Here is a 9,175-nt window from a genome sequence, read left to right as displayed (position 1 = left end):
AATTAATTAGTTTTCGTGTTGGGGCTCATTCCTTTAGGTGTGACCGAAAGGGATCAGCTGAACACCGTCGTCTCACGACAGTAACGTCAAACCCTAGATGGCCAACCGTTACCGATATACATTGATCAACTGACTAGTATTGCCAATGAATATCCCATGCATATTCCTTAATGAGATTTAATGTGATCACGCACTATTTGTGGAGGACAACTACTCCAACATCATCTTGGCTACTACCTTCTCAAATTTCAAGTTCATTGTGTTAATATGGGAACTTAGTTGGGCACCCAAATAAGCACTCAATTGTGTGACGGAGTCAACTTCATGTCTCCCTCCCCTAGTAGCTTTTCTTGGCCTACTACATTGAGAGTTATGAACCGCCATCTCATCTATCTTTGCCAAAGTTTGGTTGTCATCTACCTCGGTGAATCTTCCATTAGAATCCATGTTGAGCACATTCCTTGAATCTTCATACAACCCATTCCAAAATTGTTGGACTAGAAACCATTCGCTTAATCCATGATGAGGACAAGAGCGACATGTATCTTTGAATCTTTCCCATGCCTCATATAAAGACTCTTCATCTCTTTACTTGAATCCGGTGATTTGGGCTCTTAGCATGTTGGTCTTCTCCGGAGGGTAGAGCTTCTTGTAAAAGGCAAGTGATAACTTCTTCTATGAATCAATTCCAAGAGTGGCCTTGTCTATGCTTTTCAACCATTGTTTTTCGGTTCCGATCAATGAAAAAGGAAACAATACCGATAGAATTTGGTCTTGAGTTACCCCCGTTTGGGAAATTCCATCATAATAGTCACAAAAAGTCTCCATGTGTAGATGAGGTTCCTCACTAGGCATCCCTCCAAATTGACTTTTCTCAACTAATTGTATGAAAACGGATTTGGCAATGAAATTACCGGTCAAGTGGTGTGGCGTTGGAATACCATTAGGTAGGTTCTCCTCGATCGGTACGGAATGAGATAAAAATTTAGGCATTGTAGGTTGATTTCGTGGTTGGTTTGGAATTAAGTTTTCCTCTCCTTGTCTTGCAAAAGGGTTGGTAAACTCAACACTATCCGATTGGACAATACCAATGTCCACAAGTTCTCCAATACCCACAATTGTTGAAGTACCTCTAACGATTCTTCGAATATTTGTCAAAATTCTTTCAATCTCGAGATCAATAGGCAATGTTCGCCTTGTGCTCTCCTAGACATGTAAAAATAAAACAACTAGAAAACAATTAAAACTATCTTGAGGAGTTTGACTTCCCCAAGGCTAAGAGAGACACAAATAAAAACAACAAATGATAACAATTCAATTGAAAACCATCCCCGGCAACGACGCCATTTTGATTAGGGTTTGGACCGTCGTCTATTCTCCCTATCAAACACTATTTATAATCTTAAAAAACTACTCTTAGTAAGGTGGTAAGTAAAGGTCGGATCCCAAGGGACGGGTATTGTATTGATTTATCGGTTGTAGAAAGCTATGTCTTGAATGTCACAATTTTGGTTAAGTTTGAGGTTTGCAATCTAAACTACATAACAAAGGGAATGTAAACAAATGAAAGTAAAGCAAAGAAAGCAAATGGGATTGTAAACACATGATTAACGTTGTAATACCCCGTAATTTAATAATAATTGATTAGATAATTTATGTAATTTAAATAATTAAATTAATGGCATTTATAATAATAATTGCGAATAAGACGGTAATTAAATAATAAAGTAAGTAAGCAAGTGGAGAATTGGGTTTAGTTAGTAATAAGGCCATGGGCCGTGTGATATGGATTAATGGGCTGATTATATTTGGCCTAGTATGAGTAGTGGTCGGGATTTGTGTCGGAATATAATAAGTATAATAATAAAATGGTAATTCCTAATAATAATTGGAATAAGGCAATAGTTTCCTAATTGACATCACATACTCTCTAAACCTAGACTATAAATACTAAGATATCTGAAAAATAATTCACAAAGAAAGAAGAAGGAGATGTAAGAGACGGAAGGAGCAATTAGCGATTAATGGTAAGATCGTCGTAATTTATATTTATATCGTCTTTTTCAATTAAATTATCAATTAAACACCGTATTGACCACTGTGAACAGTGTCGTTGACCTTAATAGTTAGCTCTGACCGTAGTGATTCTAGTGGGACCAACCGTGACCTTTCTTGACCACTGTGGTTGGCGGAATTGGTGTCTAAAGGGGGGTTGTCGCGGAATTTAAGACGAAGAGTGTAGCTTTCGTGTTTGTTGTATGAACACGGGACCTGGGTAGCTGGTTAGGTCGGCTGTGGGCCGTCCTCATGGTGGTGGTTGTGTGGTTGCATGTGGTGGTTGGTACGATGGGTGTCGGATGGTGGTGGTTGCAGCGTGTTTGTCTTTTATATGGGTTGTGCGTCATTCTTGGTGATTATGGGCTATCATGTGAGGTCGTGGTTGGTGGTGGGACCACCATGGGTCAGGGAGACCATGGTGGTGGCCACGGGCTGTCACGGTGGTGAAGGGCAGTGAGTGTGTGAGGTTGTGTTCGGGTTGTGTCGGGTTTTGGGGGTCTGTTTAGGGCGTGGTTTTGTGGCCTGGTTAAGACGGTTCAGGGGATGGTTGGTGGTTGTCAGGATGCGTCATGTTGCGGGCTTGAGATGGTAGGAGGTGGTGGAGCCATTGCTGGTCGGTGGTGTCGTGAAAAAGAAGTTGAAGGAAGGGTGTTGTACACTGATGAGTCATAATTATATATATATTTATGCCTCCTCTTAATTGCTTTTGATACGTTTTTCGTGCTAAATTATATCATTTACATGCCTTTTATGTTAGAACGACGATACTTTCGCCATTTGATGTTTATTGCAGGAATGATGCATTTGAGGAGCAAAGGAATGAAATGTGCATCGCGGAGTCGGCATGAAGGAATACACGAAGCATGGCACGGGAATCTATATGAATGAAGGAAGAGAAGTTAAGAAGAAAACACGAAGAAAAGACCAGAAACCAGTGATGCCTCGATCAACTTAGGCCGGGCTCGATCGAGGACATTGGTGACTCGACCGAGGAACCACTTTACTCTATATTTTCCGCAATTTTCCTTAAGTCAGTTATGTTTTATTATAAATACCTAGTATCGTACCCTAGTTTATTTACGCTTTATTTTACTTCGAAAGCCCTCAAACTTTTTTTTTGCTAAAATGTAAGAATTCTCATTGAAGATCAAATATCCGCATTACAAGCAACTCAAAGATCACAAATTTTAGTGCTAAATTACATTAAATGCACTCTAGACAACCAAAGTTTATCCTTGAGAGTGATAAACTGAGGACTTAGTACTCGAATTCTAGTATGAATTAGGCGCCAAATATGCTCAGCTATCAATTCAGGCCGTGAAACCTTCAAGAATAGCCTAGCTTCATTGCGTTGATTCCAGATATGGTACCAAGCTGCCAAAAGGATAGCAGTGGTCACCTGTTTCCTCAGCCTGCTCCATCTCTTCTTCATAATACTCTGCAATTGATTAGTATCATCTAGCCTAGAACCCAGCTTCACAGCTAGATGACTATAAATTTCATGACTGAATCTGCAACCTTGGAACAAATGAGCATGACTTTCAGTAGCAAGGCCACAGATACAGCAGCTATCATCAGTAGAAATCTGCAACCTAAATAACTTCTCCTTCAACATTAAAGCCTGACTTGCAATAAGCCAGGCAATGAAGCAATGCTTAGGAGGAGACACTGCATTCCAAACAGATCTATGCCAGTCAACAACTGGTCTTTTATCTCTCAACCAAGAATAGCACGACTTCACAGAATAGTCACCAACACCTATACTCCAAATTCCATCAGAAAACCCATCCTTGATAGTATCACGAACATGACAAACTTTCCTCCAATGCCAACTGGTATCAGAGGAGGGATGATAGGATTGCCAGGACTGCCCTTTTAAATAAACGTGGTGCACCCACTGGACCCATAGCTTATCAGGCTTCACTGACAGCCACCAGACCAGTTTGCCAATGGTTGCAACATTCCAGATTGAACTTACTCTAAGACCAAGCCCCCCTTCCTTCTGAGGGACACAAACTTTTTGCCAGGCAAGTAAAGGAGCTTTATTATGCTCAGTACTCCCTTCCCATAAGAAATTCCTGCAAATGGCATCAACTCTATTTATGACTCCCTTAGGCAACACAAATAAAGAAGCCCAGTAATTGTACATGGTAGAGAGCACTGATTTAACTAGGACAAGTCTTCCTGCAAAAGAAAGCTTCTTAGCTCCAAGACACCTGATTCTCTCAACTATTTTATCAATGAGAACCCCACAATCACACTTTTTTAACCTTCCTGCTGTAATAGGGACACCAAGGTATTTAAAAGGCAATGATCCTTCTTTAATACCAGAAACAGACATGATCTCCTTTTTTAGCCCAGATGGCACACCATTGAAATAAGCACAGGACTTCTGAGGGTTCATCTTAAGCCCTGAAGCTCTGGAAAAGGATTCATAAGCCCTCAGTAGGACCATAATAGACTGTGCATCCCCTTTGCAGAAAAGCAGTAAATCATCAGCAAACATCAAATGAGTAAGCCTCATAGGTTTGCAAAGGGGGTGAAAATGGAAAGGCAGTTTCTCAGTAGCACAGTCAATAATTCTTGTGAAATATTCCATACACAGAGTGAAGAGTAGTGGGGACATGGGGTCACCTTGCCTCAGTCCTCTTTTGCCAGGAAAGAAACCAAAAGTATCCCCATTCAGACTAAGAGTATAAGTGGCACTACTCACACATTCCATAATAAGCCTTCTGATAGAAACAGGAAAATGAAAAGCTTCAAGGATATCAGCTAAAAATTCCCAGCTAACTGAGTCATAGGCTTTCATTAAATCCATTTTGAACATACATCTAGCAGAGCAATACTGTCTGTTGTACAATCTCACCAGATCTTGGCACACCATTATGTTTTCTAGTATACTTCTCCCTTTAATGAACCCTCCCTGATTCTTGCTAATCAACTCAGGTAAGACAAGGGATATTCTGTTGCACAAAATTTTTGAAACACACTTGTAGAGGACATTACAACAGGCAATGGGTCTGAATTGATGAACATGAGTAGGCATCTTGCATTTGGGTATCAGGGTAACATTTGTAGCATTCAACTGCTTGAGAAGTTTACCAGAATTAAAGACATCTTGAACTGCAGCACATACTTCATCACCAATAACAGTCCAAGAGTCCTTAAAGAAAGCACTGGAATAACCATCAGGCCCAGGAGCTTTATGATCAGGGATTGAAAAGATGGCAGTTTTAATCTCCTGATTAGTCACAGGCAGAACAAGGATATCCTGAAGACTAGCATCACACACCTTTCCTCTCTTGATAATCTGAAAATTAACTTTGTCAGTGGGTATAGCAGTCCCCAAGAGCTCCTTGTAATAATTTAAGAAAGCATCTTTAACAGCCTTGGGATCAGAATGCTCCTGACCCTTTGAATCTTTCACACATAGGACCTGATTCCTGAGAACTCGACTCCTTATGGCACCATGAAAATACTTAGAATTGAAGTCACCATCTTTACTCCATGCTAGTTTGGCTTTCTGACTGAGAAAAGACAGGCAGTCAGCTTGTAATTTCTTGTATTCCTCCACAGCATGAGCTTCCATATTCAACATTTGCTGATTGCTAGGATCATCAATGAGATTGATTTGAATGGCCTCAAGATTTCTTAAGGCTACAGCAGTTGCATTTTCAATATCAGCAAAGTGTTCTTTGTTGAACTGTCTGAGATGAACCTTCAGATTTTTCAATTTCCTAACCACTTGAAACATCTTAGTACCCTGACAATGCACAGTCCACCAGGCAGTTAACTTTGGAATAAAATTCTTATCTTTACCCCACATATTGTAATACTTAAAAGGTCTCTTGAAGCTATCAGACTGATCAGAGCTCTTAATAATACAGGGGGTGTGATCAAAGGTCCCTTCAGGAAGGAAATGAGCATACATAGAAGGCATCCTCTGACTCCACTCACTATTGATGAGTACTCTGTCAAGTCTACTGAACACTCTAGAGCTTGCATCCTGTTTGTTATTCCAGGTGTAATAAGCCCCTTGAGCAGGACTATCAATAAGGCCACAAGCATCCAAACAACTCTGAAACTCATCAATCTCTGCATCAGTGCTAGACCCACCAAGTCTCTCAGAATGAGATAAAACACAATTAAAATCTCCAGCAACCATCCAAGGTCCATGAATCATAGATGCAAAATTGATAAGTTGATTCCATAAACTTCTTCTATCCACCAGATCATTAAATGCATAAACCATAGAAACATAAAATTGAGTGGAAGAGGCAACTTCAGTAACTTTCATGTTGATGCATTGAGCAGAAAAATCATAGAGATCAAGAGTAAAAATAGCTGGATTCCAAAGGATCCACACTCTACCACCTTTGTGCCAACTATTATTAGTAGCAATACTCCAACCATCAACTATTAATCCATTTATAACATTTAGAGACAAGGCCTTAACCTTTGTCTCAAGGAGCCCAAACAATCCTACTTTGTTCATATGCATGAACCATTTAACATGCTTTTGTTTGGGAGGACTGTTTAGGCCCCTAACATTCCAAAATCCAAGGTTATGCATTCCTCACCACAAGGTGAGGACCACTACCACTTATCCCAATGCCTACCTTGGGTGTTGGAGTATTCAAGGTTTCCAGGAAGGTATGTTGCCCAAATCTGTGAACAGTATACCCTCCTTCACTAATATCTTGTCTACTGAGTCTCCCAATTGCAGTAGCTTTGGCGGGAGCAGGAGCAGGCCCCATAGAATATGTCCCAGTGGAATGCCAAACTACAGGAGTTTGAAGTTGTGTCTCAACAGGGGTAGCTACTGCTGTAACTACTGCAGAGGGAGATTGGACAGGAGTCCTAGCAGGTTTAGTTTTCTGAACATTCTCAGTAGCCTGGGTCTTAGGTTTCCAAACTTTGGTAGCAGGTTTCTGAGTATTAGCCACCACTGCCTGTGTTTTCTTAGATCTCCTACACTCAGCAGCAGTATGCCCAATACCTTTACAGCCAACACACACTACAGGCTTCCACTCAAACTCAACATCAATGATAACCAGGTCACCATGTTCATCTAAAAACTTAACTTTGTCAGGGAGAGGGTCACCAATCATTAACTCAATCATAACTCGTGCATACCCAATCCTGGTTTTATCCTCTGTAGCCAAATCACATTTAATAAACTTCCCAATAAGTCCAGAGATACGAGTAAGGCCTTTACCCCAGAATTTCAGAGGGAGTTTATGTAACTTGACCCACACAGGTACAGATTTGACTTCGTGCTTAACAAGTTCCACATCAGGGGTCCAAGGCTTAACTATGAGAGGCTTATTGTCAAAAAGAAAGTGACCTTGCCTTAAGACAGCATCTTTAGCAGCCTTGGAAAGAAAACGAACCATGAAAACACCATTAGGCAAAAAGGAGAGTTTATCTACCTTATGATTAATCCATAGTCTCCTGATGTAGCCTTCAACAATATCCCAGGGAGGATTAGCTCCTAGAATAAAACAGTAGACAGAATTCTTCCAATAATCAAGCTCCACCTTCACCTCCTCAGCAGTAAATTGAAGAACAGAGGGCTCCTCTTCAATAACTGGTAAAGTCTTGACAGTGTTGCTAGATTCCGCCTCTTCTGTTTCATCTTCTGACTCCTCTGTTACATCTTCTACCAAGACCTCAAGGTTCAACGGGGGAATTCCTACAACTTCGTGCATGGCTTTCTCCTTAAGAACATCTGCACTTGTAGGACCTTGGTTTGTTTTGGTTAGAGAAGGAAATTCTTCATTACTAGTATGAGAAAGAAGATCAAATTTATTAGTACAAACAGTTTCTGAATTTTTGTGATTTTTTGATGAATTTTTTGGTGTAGATTTCGATGGGGATTTTGCAGCCGTCATGCTGAAATCTAGGGTTCTATTTTTGTGATTTTCGCAGATTTTTTCTCTCTCTATCTCTAACCTCTATGTACGAGTCTTTACATTGATTTCACAATAAAAAAAAAAAAAAAGCGGACAGCCCTCAAACTTTTAGTTTAGTTTAGTTTAGTTTAGTTTATTGTTCGGATCTTCTACCTTGTTCTTCATTATTACGGTACTCTTTAATCTTTTCTCAGTTATTATTTTTACTCAATCATTATTGTTCATTTTATTATGTTCTTAATTATGCTTTCTTATATTGTTATTGTTGTTATTGTTATTAATATGAGTAGCTAAATCTTTTATTTAGGGTGAAAGGGGATCTAGGTTGTTAGAAAAGGGGTTACTTGTGAATTGATTGTTAAATTGCTTTTAATTGTTGTTTAATTATCGTCTTAAATCTAGTTGATTAATTACTGATCAGAATTGATCAATTAGTCTTGCATAAACTAGGATTATCACCGATAGGGTTAAGACTAGTATAGGCCACGATAATTGAATTAGACCGACTTAATAATAGCGATTGCATGTTAAGTTAGATCTAAAAACACATATTAAAATCGACCGATCATATGACTTTCAATAATAAAAATTGCTCAATCAATGAGTTAAATCTTACCCTTTGATGACTACCTAGTGAACCCGATCTCTAGACTCTTTAATATTATTGTTATTCATCCTTTATTTCACTTGTTATTAGTTGTTAGAAATCAAACATTCAAAACCCCTAAAAATTGGTTACTTTAAGACAGACTTAAATAGTAACAAACTAGAATAATTACCTCGCCTCTCTGTTGTTTTGACCCTTCTTACCGCTAGCTATTAGTTAGTAGTAATTTAGGTTTACTTTGGTTAAGGTGATACGACTTTAGCGTTATCAAATTTGGCGCCGTTGCCGGGGAGGCAACAATTTTTCTGTTTGTTTTTGTTTACTTTTGTCTTTTGTCTCAAGGAGCATCAGTTCCTTAAGACAGTTTGATATTTTCTTGTTGTTTTCGTCTATGCCCAGGTCTAACAGGTTAGAGATTATACCTTTTGATCCCGAGCCAGAAAAGACTTTTCGGTACAGACGAAAATTTCAAAGAGAAGTAAGTCAGGTGGAAGACTTGAGTACAATTGAGTACGAGCAGTATAATTTTGCAGAAGATTCGTCCTTAGAAGAGGACATGCTTATATCTGCACTTGTGGTTTCTACAACATAAAAG

The 9,175-nt window shown here is 39.3% G+C and overlaps 1 non-coding gene across 1 annotated transcript; it reads left to right on the top strand.

The window, feature by feature from the left end:
* The first annotated feature begins 514 nt into the window (after positions 1 to 514).
* LOC141654473 (small nucleolar RNA R71) lies at positions 515 to 621 on the top strand. Its single transcript, XR_012548032.1, has one exon. It is a non-coding gene; the product is annotated as a small nucleolar RNA R71 (small nucleolar RNA).
* Positions 622 to 9,175: the final 8,554 nt, after the last annotated feature.

Source organism: Silene latifolia, chromosome 4, assembly GCF_048544455.1.
Source record: "Silene latifolia isolate original U9 population chromosome 4, ASM4854445v1, whole genome shotgun sequence".
In the NCBI taxonomy this organism is placed as follows: Eukaryota; Viridiplantae; Streptophyta; class Magnoliopsida; order Caryophyllales; family Caryophyllaceae; genus Silene; species Silene latifolia.
The sequence above is the reverse complement of the archived record's forward strand: the minus strand, read 5'-3'. Positions and strand labels throughout refer to the sequence as shown.